Here is a 19,779-nt window from a genome sequence, read left to right as displayed (position 1 = left end):
AGTTAATCACCTTCCTTATTATTAGACACTTAGGCTACTTCCAAATTTTTGCTACTATAAGTGGGATTTTGTTTTTTGATCTATGTGAGTTTATGTGTGTGATGGTAATAAAAAATAGTTCATATTTAAACAATGTTAATGTTCATTTTAAGTACTGGGTAACTTACAAAGTGAATACATAAAAACTACAACTTGACTTAATATGAATGGTAGGTATTTATGTGAGCTTCTTATTTATACACAGTAATAGTTAAACATAATTATAGTTAACATTCATTGAGACTGTGCAATTAAAGAATCACAGCATCCATGCAAGGTAAGAATTATCCACATTTTTCAGACGAAGTATCTCAGTCTCTGATGGAGTAATAACAGCCGGGAGTGGAACTGAGGTCTGCTCACTTCAGAAACCGTGCTCTTACACTATGCGGCCTCCTTAACTGTGCATCAGATTAACCATGTCAAAATGTTTATCTAACATCTAAACTATACTAATTATAGGCATGTATTCCCACTTGTCATGATTTGTTGCTTATGAAGTATGGCAATCTTAACCAAATTAGAAGCAAGACTAGAGGTCAAGAAAGGCTTCAGAGAGAACACTGGATTTGAAGTAGCTCTCCAATAATGGGTAGATGGCAAAAGTGAGGGCATGTGATTCTGCACAGAGAAGTGAAAGGTAAAAATTAATAGGACAAAAATTAATAGAATACCAAAAACACGGGTAGAAATTGTGTTTTGGGTGGTTACAGGAAATGAAACTGGAAAAGTCAAATAGGACCAGGTCTTATAGACCATAAAAGGCAGGCTACAGGTTCCAATTTGAAGCTACATGCTCTAGTTATTTGACTATATTCCCATCTTCCTTTGTCCTACACCAAACTACTGAGCAAAACTACCATGACATGGAAAAATTATTCAATTCCATTAAAGAAATTGAATCCCTTCCAGCACTAATTTGCTGTGACTCCATAAGTTGATAAATTGCAAGATTTATTTTCCAACTAGGAACATTTGAAAGATCATTAATACTCACAAGATATGCCTCTAGAATATTCTTTGGGGTCAAAAGCTGAGTAATTCAAATTGGTGCTTAAGTTTGAATGACAGATATTTTAATAAGAAAAAGTTCTCTACTTTAAGTGAAAATGGAAGAAGAATCTACTGGTTTACCAGGCATTTCTTTTTTAAAATAATAACCTTAGTCAAAATAATACAGACATGATAAAATCGCAAGTATTATGGAAGGGCTAATCAAGAAAAGCAACAGTTTCCACCCCTCTTCTCCCCAACTCCAGCTCTATGCCTTGAAGCAACCATTTTCTTAAAATCATTTTTGCTTTTAGTTCTTCTGGTGGGTTTATTTTATTGATTTATTTATTTTCCTGAGGAAGATTTGCCCTGAGCTAACATCTATTGCCAATCTTCCTCTTTTTTTGCTTGAGGAAGATTAGCCCTGAGCTAACACCTGTGTCAATCTTCCTCTATTTTGTATGTGGATCGCTGCCACAGTATGGCTGACGAGTGGTGTAGGTCTGTGCCCAGGATCTGAACCCATGAACTTGGTCCACCAAAGCAGAGTGCACCAAACTCAACCCCCAGGCCACAGGGCCGGGCCCCTGGTGGGTTTATTTTTAACTCGAATCAGCATTCCTCAAAAAGAGTGCTATTAATATTTTTGCTGGCACTTATATGGAACTGTTCTGTGATTTAACATCTTTGTCCCTGACACTAATGCTAGTAGCACCCTGCAGCCACTACGATACATTTCTAAATCTCCTCCAGGATTGAGAACTAATGCTCTACTATATGGCTAATTTTTGATTTATCAAATTTAGACATTATCTATGAATGCTTACCATGAAAAACGAATATCTAAGTCTCCTTACTCCCCACTATTATTGCTAGATTGTATTACTATTTTAGTTTGTTTACTTATGTAACCAATATAGGCTAATTTAGTCTCTCTATTCTCTCCTTCTGGAATTTCTATTAGACATCTGTTGGAGCTTCTCATTATACCATCGTGTCTTTTAACCTCCAACATTTTCCATCTCCTTATCTCAATGGGCTGATTCCTGATAGTTTTCTCAGATACAGCTTCCATTTCACTAATCTACCTTTGGCTCTAATATGCTGTGTAGCTAGCACATTAATTTAAAAAAATTCAATGTCTATATTTTTCATTTCTATATCTTCTTTTTGAAATGTGTTGTTTTTTCATAGTGTACTTTTTTCCTTTTGTTTTCTACTCTTTTTATCCCTTTAATAATTTTTAACACTCTTAGGATTTTGTTCATATATTTCCACTATTTTAAATTCTTAAGGATCTGATCCTTCTATTTGTTTTGTTTGCCGATATTCCCTTATGGTGGTCTGTAGGTTTTCAAAATTATGAGCTCATATTAAATGGGGGGAGGGAAGGGGAGTGGTGTTCAGACACCACTGAAGCCATGTCTTCTTTCCAGGTTTGAATAGTATGCCCCCACCCCACACCCTGGGAGCTGCATCCCACAGAGCAACTCCTAGGGTTGTGCTAAGTATGAGCTTGCACTTATTGCTCTTTTAAAACATTTTTCTGCATTCTTCTGGTAGACTTTATTTTAAAGTTAACTATTTATTTCAACATTTAATTGTGTTTTATTGTTTATTTTTGTGTGTTAGTACTGGAGGGAGGTCTGTATGATTCAGCTTAGTACTCCATGTTGCTAGATGTCCCATTATTATAACTATGCAGATATTGTTTATTACTGGTTCTATCTATTGAATGGAATTTACTTAACTCTTCTTAAAGTCATTCTTCTTGGAGCTCACTGACTAATTGTCCTAATTTGTGTCAATTTCTTTCTAAGCCTGGTTCACATCTGTCAGCCTAGGATTTATTTTAATTGCACTTGGGGAGTTACACTCTTTCTTATTCCATATCTTCCTCCTTCTTGTTTTCTACTCTCATTTTCCTGGAGCATATCCTTAGGTAACTGCTTCGGAAAGGGTACCTGGAAATAAATGGCCTGAGTCTTTGAATGTCTGAAAATGTCTTCATTTCACCCTCACACTTAATTGATAATTTTACTGGCAATAGAATTTTATGTTCAAAATCATTTTCCTTCATAATTTTGAAGGCATTGCTCCATTGTATTTTAGTATCCAGTTCACCGATGAGAAGATTTATGTCAATCTTAAGTGACTTTATTTTGCCTTTCAGAAAGTTTTAGGAGCCTTTCTGTATCCTTGACTCTGAAATTTTATAATGATTATATCTCTGTCTGGATATTTTTTCATTCATTTAACAAACCCTTTTTATCTCATACCTTTCCTCTACTAGAGGACATTTTCCCCCAGTATTTCTTTGTCAACTTCTTCTCCTCCATTTTCTCCTTCTAGAGCTCCAATGGACTGGTATTGAACTTACTGGACTGCTTCTCTACACTTCTTATCTTTTCTAGCATTTATTCTCCATCTCTTTGACATTTGGTTTTGCATTCCAGGAGATTTCTAATTTTAGCCCTTCTAATAAATTATTTTTATTTTAGTAATAATTAAAAAAAATTCAAGATCTTTTTGTCTGTTTGTTTTCTGATTATTGCTCCTTTTTTTTTTTATAATTTTTATTTATTTAATTTTTTCCCCCAAAGCCCCTGTAGATAGTTGCATGTCACAGCTGCACATCCTTCTAGTTGCTGTACGTGGGACGCGGCCTCAGCATGGCCGGAGAAGCGGTGCGTCAGTGAGCACCCGGGATCCGAACCTGGGCCGCCAGCAGCGGAGCGTGCGCACTTAACCGCCAAGCCACGGGGCTGGCCCTATTGCTCCTTTTTAATAGAATTCTGTTTTTGTTGTATGGAAACAATATCTTTTTAATCACTCTGAGGGTACCCAGATTTTCTTTTAAATTTTAAATGATCTCCCTGAATGACTTCCCCTCTGGCATTAGACACGGTTTTTTTCTGGTTAATTGGTACTGTCCTCCTCTATCATGTATATAAGTGTTTCCAGGACAGAATTCTTCCCGGAATGAAAGGTGATTAAGAGGCTTTGTGTACCAGTGTGGGCTCTGCTGACGGCTAGCTTGACTTTAGGGTGAGGAGGCAAGAGCTGGCCTTCAGGACAGGGCCCATCCTCTTTCCAAACGCCAGAAAGAGAAGGGATTTACTCTACAATGCCAAACTCATCTTAGAAGGACTGGTTCACCTTAACTAATCCATAAAGACTTTGCACGAATCTCTCTGCTTTCAGGCGCCCCTGCTCATGCCTGCTCTCTGTCCTTGCTGACTCCATGCTCAGAGCTTCTTTCTAGAAGATCACTCTCATTCCCATGGTGGTCCTTCTTGCACTAATTCTTGGTTCTGTTTCACCAGTAACTCCTTTTTCCTATCCTATTCTCTTCAGAGTTCTTCCTATTCTTTGCATAATTTTACAGCCACTTAAAAAGAATTACAGGATAGACAGAAGGCAAATGCTTGTGCTTAGTCTGTCATCTTTAATCCTTGACTTGTTATTATTTTTTCATTCTGCAAATTGGGCAGTTGTGTGCTAACTTTTATCAGTCAAACACACTTTTAATATAAAATACTTAGACATATGGAGAAGGATTTGAAAGCACTTACCATAGAATGCTAAACACAGGTTATATTTGGCTAGTGGAGTTGTGGGTGATTTTATTTTCTTTTTATCCGTACTTTCTAGGATTTCCACAGTAGACACTATCATTTTCATAACAAACATAATAAAAATAAGTTTTAAGTACTGATAATAGAAGTAAAAGGTACTCTCTGTTATCCTCTCAGAGGAGGAGTCTGCAAACACAGGAGACCCTTGGTAGTTGGGAGGAAAAGTGAGAGTTATGTTCAGAGTTCTCTGAGAATCCTAGATTTGAGAATATCACTAACTGAAAGCTGGATATAGGTGAGTCGCTTGACCGATCTAAGCTCTCAGGTTTGTTTCTGTTACATGCTTCACACACAACCCTAGAGACTGCTACTACTTTCTCCACTGCCAATTAAACACACCAGGCCCCTTCAGATTGGCTCCCCATTGATAGTTGAAACCAAAACCACCAAGCGTTCGCTGTGGAAATCACACACCAACGCCACCTACGAGGGGCCAGGTAGGCAATGACAATGACCAAAGTGAACCAGGTGAGTCTGTGCCCATGTGCAGAGCATGAGCCGAGCCCAAGTGGTCAGCCGCTACTCAGCTCCTGCTGGACGTTGTCTTCTATTTTTAAATTTTCTTTATATTGAGGTTCAATTTACATACAGTGAGCTTCACAGACAAGTGTACGGTTTAATGAGTTCTACCATGCATTTCAGACCACTATAATAGAACCCTTTCTTCATCCAGAAATTTCCCTCTTGTTCCTACCCAGTCAATCCCTGCCACATCCCTATGTCAGGCAACTGCAGGTCTGATTTCTATAGACCTACTAATCACCAAAGATTAATTTTGCCTATTCTAGAACTTCATATAAATAGAATATCCAATTTTTAAAGATAATTTGAAACTACAATTTAACAAAATCTTCCTCAATTTTTAACTGTTGAAAACCAACACGAATTTTTATAAAACAACACACGCAGGGTATATCAGCCCACCAGCAACACAACCACTTTGTGTTTGTGCTATGCTACAAACCAAGAAGATTATTTTGTATAAATGTATTAATTTCTCTCATGATTGTTGGTGTTGGTACTATCTGATAGTTTTTATTCTTTAGCAACTAGTAGTACATTCTTTTTAAAGGAAGGGCAAGCCTAATCTTTAGGGTGTCAAGAAAGCAAGGAGAATGGAAGACTGAATTCCACTCCACAGCCAGCCTTGGGGAAAAAGGACCCACAAGGGAAGTAGGCAGAGGCTGACTTGGTGAGAGAAGTAAAGCTGGGAGCATCCAGAGGGTGTAACAAAAAAGAAACGGGGATCACAGGGCTGCTGTTGTTTTGACTAAATAGTAAGAAACCTCACCTTCATATCACCTTACAAGTGCCCTCTGAACAGGCCCTGCAAGGCCCTATTTGATCTTAAGCACCCTCCCAAACTCCTGCCCCACAACCGCCCCTTTCTTTGCTGATTTTCTTTCTACTTCCCACCTTGTCACTCTGCTCCAGCCACCTGTGAACGCGCCAGGCACATACCTGCCTCAGGGCCCTTGCTCTGGCTAGAAAGCTCCTCCCCCAGATAGCCTCATGGCTTTCTCCTTCACCACCTTCAAGTCTATGATCAATATCACTTTCTCAGGCTACCTTATTTTAAAAATTGCCCAACCAACTCCTCCACTGCCTTCTTCTCAGCTTTATTTTTCTCCACGGCACTCACCACCATCTAACCCACACTGCATTTTACTTCTTTATTTTCTGTCTTCCCGCCTCCCTTCATGAGAATGAAAGCTACAGGAGGACTGGTATATAACAGGAATTCAGTAGACATTTGTTGAACGAATGGACGAATCAAGGAAGGAACGAGGGAAGAAATAAAAACCCCTGCTAGCTCTGGCGATTGTTATTAAAAGTGTTCAATAAAACAGGGACTAGGTAAGAAAATTTTATCATTTCTAATTATCTTGCAACATTTAATTATTTTGAGGAAGTAAAGACTTAAAAAGCAAACTAATGATAATCCTAAGAACCAGAACAACCGTGGCTATACTTACTATCTTCAAAAATTCGATTCTTGGGAGGACAAATGCTTATACATAAACACATAACTGGGCATCTGAGTTCAGTAACAATTAAGTTTTTCATTAGATTTAAAGTTATGATGACAAAAACCATCTTTTCCTAGTACATTTATTCCTACCTTAATTCATTTTAAGAAGTAGGTAAAGAATAAATTATGAAATAACAAAACAGCATGTGCCCAAGAGTACTAAATCTTTGGCAACAATGATCAGCAATAAACATACAAAATGAATCCAATCCTAGAATCTTTTTTTTGTGTGTGAGGAAGAGTGGTCCTGAGCTAACATCTGCCAATCCTCCTCTTTTTTGCTGAGGAAGACTGGCCGTGGGCTAACATCCATGCCCATCTTCCTCCACTTTACATGGGACGCCACCACAGCATGTCTTGCCAAGTGGTACGTCGGTGTGCGCCCGGGATCCGAACCGGTGAACCCTGGGCCGCCGCAGCGGAGTGTGCGCACTTAACCGCTTGTGCCACCAGGCCGGCCCCTAGAATCTTTTTTATAATGGCAGTGAGAGCAACCAACTGTGGGTGGGTAGAGCTGTGGGGCTGAGCTGGTTCTGCAGCTCTGCATCAGATTGTTGACACCACGTAAGGGCAGCATCTCTGAGACTCACAGGTAAAAAACTCTGGTGCCAATAGCTTTCCACTCCAGAAAAAAATATTTCCCAACCTAAGACATTATTGAGATTTAAGTCAGGCCCTGGGATTGGTCAGCGCTGGATTAGACCAAGTATGTGCAGTCTGCCAACCCAGCCATGGAAACACCACTCCATGCACTGTGTATAGAAGCCTGCAGGGAACAGGTAGGAATCGTGGGCCACAAGCCCACTTCACCAACACATAGCAGGTGGGATACAATGATTTGGCTAAGTTTTAGAAAGCTTGAGAATAAACTTGTAGTAGCTATAAGACCAATAGCAGAGAGAAAAGGAAGAAAGTGTAGCTCCTTGCAATCCATGGGCCTCCTTACCCTTGTTCTACGGTTCTTCCTTAATGCTTTTCCATCTTTTGTCAACTCACGTCCGTTTCTCTTTTATTGATTGGACAGTCACACATACACTGTTTTTCTCCTTCTTCTAGGTGTTTTGGGATACGAAGGGTAGTAGGAGGAAAAAGAGTAGGGTAAACAGAAATAAATTTCGTGGATTACAATTTAATACATTATATCTTTAAATCTAAGAATAATTTTCAAACTGTGAACATCTGCAGAATTTACGATGTAATGGCAATGACATTAGGTCCCAACAAATGATTAAGGTAAACAGTGTGCTCTTTTTTTCCTATCCCAGTTCTGGTAACTCAATAGTCTACAACTACTTGAGAAGGTGTGAGGATCATTTTTTTATCTCAGTTTGGACACAGAAGCTCACATTTCAGCAACATTTGAGGTGATCATCCTTATCCCTTGCTGACACTTTTCTCCCCCACCCCTACAAGTCACAGATCATCTCTGGATTTCAATAGGCTATTAAACACTGGCACAGATACCAAGAGGAGAGAGATAATCGTCTCTGGGGACCTTTAGGAACAGCTAATCATCTTGAACAGGCAGAGTTACAGCTAATTTCGTCCACGAAAACGTACTGAGTGCTGGGAACTCACAAAGCCCTGTGGGAGTACTGAGCCGGTGAGAAAGCCCAGCACCTTCCCTAAAGAAACTGAAATTGCTTAATTTGGACTGCTTCTTAGAAAGGCACATTTAGGCTTGGTTACCACTGAGGGTACGTGATACTGGGCCAGGCTACGTATGAGAGGGATTTTGTGGGCCTCCTTTCTATCTTTAGGTGACACAACCTTAGAATTAGTTCCTAGCGATTATTTCACCCAGTGATTCTTAATCTTGGCTGGCCATTGGTGTCTTCCTAGGGGGCAGGGGGTGCTTAAAAACAGAGAGATGTCTGGCCTGCCCCAGTCCAATTAAATCTGAATCTGTGACCCAGTATTTTTCTTTTTTTATAAACTCTCCTGGTGGTTCAAATGCATGGAACTACATGTTAGTAGTTGAGAACAACTGATTCTATATGACACCCTCATTTTATACATAGAAACGTTAAGGTCCAAAGAATTGAATTGACTTATTACTTGCCCAAGATCATATACCTACTTAAGGGCAGAGCTTGGATTAAAACCATCATCTCCATTAATTTACTCATCCAATAAACATCTATCAATGACATTCTCTGGTTGTGACCAGCCACCTAGTTGTCACTCAAGAATAAGGTAACTCACAGCTGGTTCATATCTAAGGATCAGTTAGGCTGGTCCTGATCCAAGTTAGAGGAGAGAGTAAGCTGTGATGGCTCTGGCCTTCCCTCTCTTACCCTCTTCTTCCAAATAGTGTGTGCTATTCAGGCCTCTGGAAATGTTTACCCTGTGGTCCAGGTAAAATCTATCACTACCTACGACCCACTCTCCCATTTCCCTAGTTCCAGGGGCCCCTCTACTTACCCAGATCCAACGTGCAGCACAAGGGGCAGGGGACAGGGTCCCCAGATGGGAGATCTAGTGCAGTTCAGTGAAACCTTGACAGTGGGCTGAGCACTGGAGAAGAGAGAGCTGGCTCCTCAGCCCTAGGTATAGAAGAAAGGAAAGTTAATCCAGCAGCTGCTGGTTTGTTCTTTGAAAGAAGTTACGTCCACAATATTTCTTAATGCTGTCCATTCATTCCTAATACCAACCAACTCTCTCCCAAGGCACAACTACTGCCATCACAGTGGTTTACGTTGAATATGGTAATTATATAATATATATCTCCTTCCCAAAGTGAACTACCAGTATGTGTGTGTATGAGAGAGTAAGCAAGCTCAAATTTTGAACTCAATCATTCCCTTACTTAGCAATTCATAGCTTACAAAAGTTGGCATGTGAGAAACTGTCCTGAATGGGGCATCAGTGCTGAGTGAAAAATCACCTCAGAAGCACTTTCCTTAAGAAGAACCAGAAAAATCGAAAAATGAGACTCATAATGTTCAGGATGAAAGCTGATACTGAGCAAGTAAAAAATGAATAGGACTAATCTGTCTTTAGTTTTTTACAAATAATACAATTATTACTTCCCATTCACAGAACACTTACTCAAAAGGCCAGGTGTTTATTCCATTTGAAAGTAAATTAAATTATATCCACTCAGCTTGTGGATTTACCCACATCCTTGCTTCATTTCCATTTTCTTCCATCTACATACCCTGTGACTGATGCACTGTCCCTGTTCTAAAGCGAGGTCTTATACCTGGGCACCATGAATCCTCTGAAAGATACGCAACATTTTGAATGAGTATACATGTTTTCTGAGGATCAAGTCCCTAGCTTTGACCAGATTTTTAAAAAGACCTGTCCCCTTCCCAAAGCCCGTTAGAATACAAGTGTTATCAAGGGTGAAGGTGGGGACATGATGATGTTGATGGTTGCTGGTATCCACAATAAAAGATTTTATGAAACTGGGCTCTGGAACAATCCTCCAAAAGAAGGATTGAAAGATTTCATGAAATTGAATCTGTCCTCCAAAACGGTGGACTTAGTTAAACATAGTTTGGGAAGCACCAGAGGGTTAAATTTATCCATGCTAACTTTGTCTTCTTTCGTGCAAGATTTGACTAGTTTGAAACCAAGGGAAAGGAAAATCATTGTCTCCTCATTTTTCTTGTTGATTTTGACTTTATCTACTCAATGATAATAAAACGCTAGGGAAAATGGACATATCTTCTTCTTTAGTTATATCTCCTAGAAAACCTTTTACTTCGGAATTACTAAAATGTAGACTACCTGCAATGGTGGAAAAATTACAAAATGATTAGGATACCAGGGGACACACGTGGCACTTAGAATGAGAAGAAAACGCAACTGTTTCTGATTTTAAATTGAATAGACAATGCAAACTTGCACCTACACCTTACAAGTCAGTCCACTGTAGATGCTGCTGTTGTTGTTTTAACTGGAAAATTCCTCCATCTTCCATTCTTCTGCAGCTCTTAGCAGAGCGCCTCATCCAGGGAAGGCGCTCAAATACTTGTTGGATTGAGTCAATTCCTTTGGTATCGCTCATAAATTAATGAGGAACGTGTAACTCTGTATAGTTTCAGAGTAGTTAGAGAGAGAGAAAAAAAGAAACGCCGCGTAACAGAATTGGGGCTTCGGGTGTTACTTAACAGACTAGAATGCTTTCCAGGAGTGCACTTAAGATATCAGCCATAGCAACCTTACCTAGAAATTCTCCACCCTAAGTTTCTTTCTAATGCAAATTAGTTTGAATTTCTCTCTCCTGTGCCCTGTCCCCTGCCTGAGTCTTCTGATACCAAGAAATACTACAGTAATTAGAAGGATTGCCTGGCAAAAATCTATTTCAAATTTGATTTCAAAAAGGCTTAGACTGCCTATAGCATGCTTCAAATTCTTCTCCATTTCCAAGCTTATCTTAGATTATACATTTATATCGAATGCACATTGTTCCCAGTTTTGGCAGATAAGAGAAAGCTGAATCTCAGTCCTTCGCCCTACCAAATTGCCATTTTGGTTGTCATAAGAGTTTCCGTTCACGTTTTAAAAATTCTAGACCCCAGATTGCTACCACAGCACTCATCACGGTGAGAGAAAGAATCTCCCCCGCCTTCCTCACAGCTGGCAGATGCGTGCCGCTGTCTCCACCTTGGCGGGCTGGTCTTCGCGAAGAAGGCCGAGCACGTGTCCCGGGCTGGGCCCGGCCCGGAGGCCGCACTCAGCGCGGCACAGCCCTCCAAGGGAGTGGATTTCCTTCCGTACCAACCACACACACGGCCGGGGCTTTCCGAGTCCAGCGCCGCAGACCCGCTCTCCAGCGGAGCACGCGGGACGGTGTGGAGGCAGGCGGCCGCCACTCCCCGCAACCCGGGGTCAAGCTCTGCCCGGGCGCTGGGGGTCGGCCCCTCACTGGGAACCCCGGCAGTGAGGAGCCGGCAGAGCACACCCGGACGGACCTGGAGGCAGCGCCGCGTCTCCAGGGAGAAGGCAAAGGGAATTGCTGAGGTGTTTTTTTTTTTTTTTTTTACCGATTTGGATACAAACAGGCTAGACCTAGGAAGGCGTCTTGACAGTGCAGGGCAAGGATGAGACTGTCTTGGGTACTTGAGAAGTTACGAAAACCAAACTGTAAACAGCAAAACTGCAAAAACCAAAGGGATGCTAACGTCTAGCAAAGATGCAAACGTCTGGTAAAAAACGTCTAGAGGCAAACGTCTGGTAAGACATCGAGGCGGGAGCGGCCGGGGCGAAGGATAAGGGGAGGCTGGCCAAGGGAAGCGCCTCCGGTACCTGACTCCGTCAGGGTTTAGAGCGGGCGTGGGCCGGTCCCCTTGGCTGACTATTCGTTTTCAGAAGGGCGTTTTAGGGGAGGGAGAGAGACCGAGCAGAGACGGAAGCGCCCGGAGAGGCGGCGACACCGCGAGCCCCCGTGGGGTCGCCCGCGGCAGGGCTGTCAGCGCCCCGTGCGCGCCCGCGGCCGCTCCTCCCGGCGCCCCGACCCCGCGGCCGCCCGCGCGCACTCACCGGCCGCCGCTGCCCGGGGCTGCCCTGGGCGGAGCCGCCGCCCCGCCGCGCTCCGGAGCCGCTGCCGCCTCGACGCCGCGCCGCTGCCTCCCGCGCGGCTCTCGGAGGAGGCGCCGGCCGGCAGGGGAGGCGCGGCGCCCGCCCGACACGGGTAACTGGAGCCCGCCCGCCCCGAGGCTCCGCCCCGCCCCGCCCGGAGCCCCGCCCCGCGCTGTGGGACCCCTGCGACCCAGAGGTCTCTTCTCAAACACCTCGAGCCTCTAAGGTGTGTTGGAAATTGATGCCCTGCTCGTCCAGCCCCCAAAAGTTACGGAAATGACACCCATTTTCATCTCCCACCGCCCATGAACTCCTCAAGATGCGATTCGTGTAGTTTTGAGGTAGAAAGTAAGAGACAAATTTAGAGGCTCGAGGCTGAAGAAAGCACAATAAACAAGCGATAGTATTCAAGTATGAAACATTGCGTATTACTATTTTGAAGATGAAAATACTTCAACATAAGTTTTCAAATACAGTTATTATGGAGACTCAGATTGACTCAGGAACACTGAAATGCTGGATGACAAGGTGCGATTCTTTTTTTTACGCTTGATGAGCTGCCTTTTATTAACACTTTACTTGCAAATGTTGACTATTTATTGTGCAACAAGGCAATGCGTGACAGATTCTTTTCCAGGCATTCAGGTTAGAATTTACAAAACAGCTTTTTTTAAAATTAAGTAAAGCAACATAACATGCTATTTAGGAGAAAGGAATATACATGGAGGAAAAATGGAGAATGGAAAGAAAGAAGCAAGGAAGGGAAGGAGGAAGGAAAAAAAGAGGAAAGGAGGGAAGGAGCAAGCCTCTTTTGTTTCTAACAACTAGGATGCAAGAGAGCACCGCAGCCAGAGCGCCCAAATCCGAGAAGGTGAGGGGTAGAAATGATTTTCAATATAAAAACTTTCCTCTGGCCTTAGGTCTTAGCAAGGATTGTAGTTGGTTCATCCGAGTCGTCTTTATTTCTGCTTTGTGCATTTCTGCACGTGCACACTGTAGTGACACTAAATCACTGCAGCTAGTGATTTACCAGCTACTTGGCAGGCGGTCTTAAAGCTGAAAAGCGCGCTTGGAGATGCATCTGACCACGAGACCCCACCTCCTGAGCCGAGGCCGGGCATCACCCTGGGAGCGCTGGTGCTGTCCTTCACGCACGGGAGGAAGGGCTGGGAATTTCCTCTCTACTCCACACGAGGGCACTCTCTTCAAAGGCACCAGACCTCTCTGGAGTCCTGGGCTGAGGAACTACTGATATCTGGGCATGTGTGTAAAACCAGTTTTGCTTTTCTGCAGGCTTTGAACATCTCTGAATAAATCCTAACAGAACGACATACTAAGGAGGAATTGGGTTCCTGTGACATGCATTTCTGATGTCGTTCATTTGACACTTGGCCTTTGCCATCTTAAGTGATCATCTTGTCACATATATGTCCTGTAGCCCAGAACTTAAACTATAATGTACATACGAATCACCTGGGACTCCTGTTAAAAGCGCAGATGCTGAAATCAACAATCCAAAGGGGCTTATGCACCCCTATGTTCATTGTAGCATTATTCACTATAGCCAAGAAGTGGATATACCCAAGTGTCCCTTGACTGATGATTGGATCAAGAAGATCTGGTATATATATACAATGGAATACTACTCAGCCATAAAAAAAGACAAAATCGTCCCATTTGCAACAACATGAATGGGCCTGGAGGGTATTATGTTAAGTGAAATGAGCCAGGAAGAGAAAGACAAACACTGTATGATCTCACTCATATGTGGAATATAAACCAACACATGGACAGAGAAAACTGTATTGTGGTTACCCGGGCAGTGGGGGTAGGAGGTGGGCACAAGGGGTGAAGGGAGACATATATATGGTGATGGACAAACAAAAACGTACAACCCAAAATTTCACAATGTTATAAACTATTAAAACATCAAGGGGCCGGCCCGGTGGCGCAAGCGGTTAAGTGCGCGCGCTCCGCTGCGGCGGCCCGGGGTTCGCTGGTTCGGATCCCGGGCGCGCACCGACGCACTGCTTGGTAAGCCATGCTGTGGCGGCGTCCCATAAAAAGTGGAGGAAGATAGGCACCGATGTTAGCCCAGGGCCGTCTTCCTCAGCAAAAAAAAAAAGAGGAGGATTGGCGGATGTTAGCTCAGGGCTGATCTCCTCACAAAAAAAAAAACAAAAAACAAAACAAAAAAAACATCAAAAAAAAAAAAGTGCAGATGCTGATTCGGTAGGTCTGGGGTGGGGCCTGAGATAGGCATTGCTAACAAGCCCCTAGGTGATGCTGATGGGCTGCTGGAAGACCAAACTTTGAGTTGCAACACTGTAAACAGGTGGATTATAAACTACTTTTGGAAGTAGCACCCAGGTAGTGTTTACGTGTGCGAGGCACTGTTCTAAGCAATTTACAGGCATTAACTCATCTCACAACAACTTTGCGAGTTAGATCCTGCTATTATTTCTAGTTTAGAGACGAGTTTACATTTGGATTTATCTCCCTCCTCCCCTTTCCCGTCCTTGGTGGCTTGATTTAATTTTTTGAATTTGTGGAATATTAACATGATCCCCAAAGTGAAAGCCACGCAAATGGTATCCTCAGAGAAGTGTCTTCCCTCCTTTGTTCCATCCATTCCTCCAATCCCCTGTGAGTCACCAACTTCACAATTTTCTGGTTTATCCTTCCTGTGTTTCTCTTTGTAAAGCTAAGCAGATATATGTATGTGTTCTTGTTTCCCCTTCTTTCTTACACAAATGGTGGCTGTATATGCTCTTTCGTACTTAGCTTTTTTCACTTCCCAATATCTTATGGAAATCACTCCATATCTCTTCACAGCGATGTTCCTCATTCTTTTTTATAGCTACATAGTATTCGATGGTGTGTATGTACCATACTGTGTTCAAACACTCACCTATGTTTGGACATTTATGTAGTTTCCAGTATTTTGAAGTTACAAATGATGCTGTAATGAATAACCTTGTGCATATATATTTTCATATTTTTGGAGGTGTATCTTGAGGGTAAATTCCTAGAAGTGGGATTGCTGTTTGCTGGGTCAGAAAGGTAAATGCATGTGTAGTTTTCTTAACTATTGTCATTGTCCTCTCCTTAAGGGTTATGTCATTTTGCATTCCTACCAGCAAGATACGAGAAGGCCTGTGTTCCACAGCCTTTCCAAGCTTGTATTGTCAAGTTTTTGAACGTTACCAATTTGGTGGATGAGAAATGGTATCTCAGTGAGGTGTGATTAGCGTTTTTCTTGTAATGAGTGAAGTGGGACATCTTTTCATATGTTGAAGGGCCATTTTTTATATCTGTTTTCCTGAATTATCTATTCATATCTTTTGCTCATTTTTCTATAGAATTTTTGGCCTTTTTTCCCCTCCTTCAATTTTAAAAGATCTTTGTATATTAGGGATATTCTTTATTTGTGATATATGTTACAAATAAATCTCTCAATTTCTTATTTGTATTTTTGATTTGAAAGCATTATTTTTGTTGATAGGAAGAACTGTCATTACTTTAAAAGCTATATATTATATATATTATATATGTTATATTAATTATACATATTATATATATAATTCTCACAATAGTTCCATAAATCAATATTATTTCTCTCATATTACAGATGAACAAGCAGAGTAATATTAAGTGACTTGCCGAAGGACATAAGGTTAATAAATAGTATAATAAAAAGTTTTTGGAAGTACTTATATATTCATTCATTATTTTATTAACAACTGTTAATTTTTCAAACACTATATGGTGGATTGAGAGTACAATGGTAAGTTGCTCTCAAGGAATTCACAGCCTAATAGGGGAGGAGAGGACAGAGTTTTGTTAGATAATCACATTAATAAAAGTATAACTGCAAACTTGGATAAATGCTCTAAAGACAAAAAAAAAAATCCCGATGTATGAGCACATTTAAATACAAAACCCAGTCCAGCTCAGGATGGGGTGGAGTGTCAACATAAAGGGGGGGGATGGTGGTGGCAGTACGCACAAAGGCCCTTTAAGGGGAAGTAGTATGGCACATCCCAGGAGCAGAGAGAAGCATGAAGGGGGCCACTGTGGACGGGGCACAAAGAGCAGAGAGGTGTAAGACAAACCTGGAGAGGAAGGCAGGGCCAGATCACACAAGCCCCCGTAGGTCATGTTAAGAATTTTGGTTTTTGTCCTAAGAGAAATACGAACTCTTTGAGGAGTTTGAGCAGGAAGTGTCATGATCATATTTGCAATTTGAGATGGTCAGTGTAGTTGCTGCCTGGAGAATGGACTGGGCAGGACCAAAATGGATGCAGAGGAGGATCAGATGCTGTCACTGTAACAATTCAAGTAGAAGAGGCTAAGTCTGCACAGAGAACTGAGAAAATACAAACAGAAGAGTAAAAGGAAAGCCAGAAGTAAAGGGCAAGACCATCACTTGATTTTACGAGAATTAACAAGATAGTTGCCTTTCTAGGTGTCTTTTGTCTTCTATCGGCATCTGTGAGAAGGCGGCCGGCTAACTTGTGAGCTTGCAAGCAGGGCGGAATCTCAGACTCTTCACAATTCCTATCAGTAAGTTTTCTGAGAAGGCGAGAGGGGATTGAATTCTGAGCGCTGTGGAGGAATTTGTATCAGATTGGGAATGGGAGAATGCTTGTTTTAAGATTTTCCTCTTTTTTTTTTCATAATTTTATTTATTTTTCCCCCAAAGCCCCAGTAGATAGTTGTATGTCATAGTTGCACATCCTTCGAGCTGCTGTATGTGGGACGCGGCGCCAGCACGGCTGGAGAAGGGCGTGTTGGTGCGCGCCTGGGATCCGAGCCTGGGCTCTGGGATCCGAGCCTGGGCCGCCAGCAGCGGAGCGCACGCACGTAACCGCTAAGCCACAGGGCCGGCCCAAGATTTTCCCCTTTATCGCCAATTTTTATCCATCTAATTATGATGTGCACTGGAGTGATTTTCTTTGTGTTTATCCTGCTTGAAGTTTGCTGAGTCTTTTGGATCTGTGGATTTACAGATTTCATCAAATTTAGAAAATTTTTAATTATTAGTTCTTCAAATAAATAGAGAGTTCATCTGTGTGTGAAGTTGTCTATTTTATGTATCCCAATATACTGGATGACATCTTTGTGTTTCTGATCCATCTTTTCTTGATAAAATCTGGCAGTTCCAGATAATGTTTGTAATATTTGTAAATTTGTAGTATGTTGTGGTTTATTTTCCTGTTCTAAATAAATATTCACTTTTTTTTTTTTTGTGGGGAAGATCAGCCCTGAGCTAACATCCATGCTAATTCTCCTCTTTTTGCTGAAGAAGACCGGCTCTGAGCTAACATCTATTGCCAATCCTCCTCCTTTTTTTTCCCCCAAAGCCCCAGTAGATAGTTGTACGTCATAGCTGCACATCCTTCTAGTTGCTGTATGTGGGATGCCGCCTCAGCATGGCCAGAGAAGCGGTGCCTCGGTGCGCACCCAGGATCCGAACCTGGGCCGCCAGTAGTGGAGCGCGTGCACTTAACCGCAAAGCCACGGGGCCGGCCCTAAATATTCACTTTTGAACCTAGTTTTGCATTTATGATTTTGAGTTCTTTTTCTCAAAGAGAGTTCATCAAACTGCATAAGCTTCAGGCCCACAAAACCTGGATCTGCCCCAATCACAAGCAGCATGGAGGTAATAAGGACTTCAGAGGAAAGTGTTGTCCAAAGAATAGGCACAATATATAAATATAATTGTTTATCTCTGGCTTAGACAGTTCTTAAGTATCTCTTTCAACTGAGAACCAGGTCCATTTTCTTGGTTATAAATGCTCACCTGTCAAGACAGCACAAGGCAGGGCAGGGAAGATATGCTATCCTAGGTACTTAAAATGTCAAACGCTGAGCATTTGTGTGCACTAAGGGTTTGAAACAAGTCCAGTGGACTAATCTGTAGGTCCAATGTCTCACAGGAAGCTGGGTCTTGGGACCCAAGTCTCCTGATTACCAACCCACTGTCTGATCCATCCAAGTGGAAGACTTTCATGGCATTTTTGCCAAAATATCTACCTCAATCGCCTAAACAAGTACCTGAATTGTCACCATTAAAAATTCATTCTTGGGCCAGCCCTGGTGGCCTAGTGGTTAGGTTTGGCACCGTCTGCTTCAGTGGCTGGGGTTTGGTTCCCGGACGCGGACCTACACCACTCGTCTGTCAGGGGCCATACTGTGGCGGCGGCTCACATACAAAAAGAGGAGGATTGGTGATGGATGTTAGCTCAGGGTGAATCTTCCTCAGCAACAAAACACAAAAAACAAAAAACCCTTTTTCTTTTGAATCTTGAAGCATTTCTAGAAGTTTAACACTACTTATTAAAATGTAAATCCTTGAGAAAAAGTTCTAGCTAATTCTATATTAACAATTTTTGTAAGGTGAATATGTCAATGCCTACCACAATGTCTGACATTCAATAAATCTGAGTTCCCCTTTCTCTTTCCCATATGGAAATTGGTTAACATCTGTAGCACTGGGCCACAAGCTGGTTTTCTGTGTTGTGGGGAGGTGGGTAGAATTCTGGGTGTAAGCCGGTGTATCTTAGAGACAGAGGCCCAAAGAAAGCTGTCTTCCTTTGCTATTTACCAAGCTCCAAACATGGAAGATGCTAGAATATAAATATTCTGTTACAGCTAGGAAATTTAGAGGCAGACCAAAGAATCAACTTCAAATCACCTAAAATATGAATGTGAAAGAAATTACATTAGAATTAGGAATGATTGGGTTTCTTCTTTAGCCTTTAAGGGAGTTGTTTAGTTTCTGTGAAGGTGATTGTAGAGGTGTTTAAGTGCCTGACTTATCACAATACATCTGCTTTCCACAGATAGTAACATTAGGGATTCTTGTAATGACTTTGGTGTAAGTTAGTTTACTGTCTCTAGATTTACGGAGGCAATATTTCTTACACACAGTTCTGTGCCTTTTTATTATTCACATATATATCATATATTATTTTACCGGTAGTCTCCCCATAAAAAGTTATGTTGCCACACCTAACTTCTCTTTCTCTGCTGTATTGGCATGATTTCTGGACAGGGGCTCCAGACACTGGAATAAGGTAATGAGGCCACTGGAGAGACTTTCCCATTGTCATTGCATGGTTTCCTGTGTCTATAAAGATAACATCAATTTCCACCCATGTTGGATTTTTAAAAAAACTGTAAAAATTCATTATAATGAGCACCCAAAGGACTAAATGGAAGATGCATTAACGATGACAAGACTCTCCTACCTCTGAACTGGAATTTTGTCAATACAGCTGATTTTTTTCCCTGCCCAATAAATAAATGCATAGTTACTTTTTGCATTTACTACTACTATATTTTGTATGTGAAGCAGTTTGTAGTTACTCTGGAGAAGTAAAACTCCATAGTAAAATTCTCGTCAGACTATTTAAAGTTATTCCTCAGCTGTTGTCCCAGATCTACCTCTTAATTCTACTCTCCCAGTTTCTTTTCTTAACTTATTCCAACCACTCTCCACACCTTGGCCAGAGTGGACTTAGCCAAAGGTCATCAGCT

General features: G+C 41.8%; 1 long non-coding RNA gene across 2 annotated transcripts; it reads right to left on the bottom strand.

The window, feature by feature from the left end:
* Positions 1-7,544: 7,544 nt before the first annotated feature.
* On the bottom strand, positions 7,545-12,257 carry LOC131393276 (uncharacterized). 2 transcript variants are annotated; one of them, XR_009215918.1, is made up of 4 exons: positions 12,196-12,257; positions 9,863-9,925; positions 9,127-9,248; positions 7,545-7,754 (listed from the first exon to the last, which is right to left on the bottom strand). It is a non-coding gene; the product is annotated as an uncharacterized LOC131393276 (long non-coding RNA). The 2 variants fall into 2 exon arrangements; XR_009215917.1 differs by lacking the exon at positions 12,196-12,257 and adding an exon at positions 10,565-11,326.
* Positions 12,258-19,779: the final 7,522 nt, after the last annotated feature.

The sequence above is a fragment of the Diceros bicornis genome, chromosome 3 (genome assembly GCF_020826845.1).
Source record: "Diceros bicornis minor isolate mBicDic1 chromosome 3, mDicBic1.mat.cur, whole genome shotgun sequence".
NCBI classification, from domain to species: Eukaryota; Metazoa; Chordata; class Mammalia; order Perissodactyla; family Rhinocerotidae; genus Diceros; species Diceros bicornis.
This window is presented reverse-complemented; position numbering and strand designations above follow the sequence as displayed.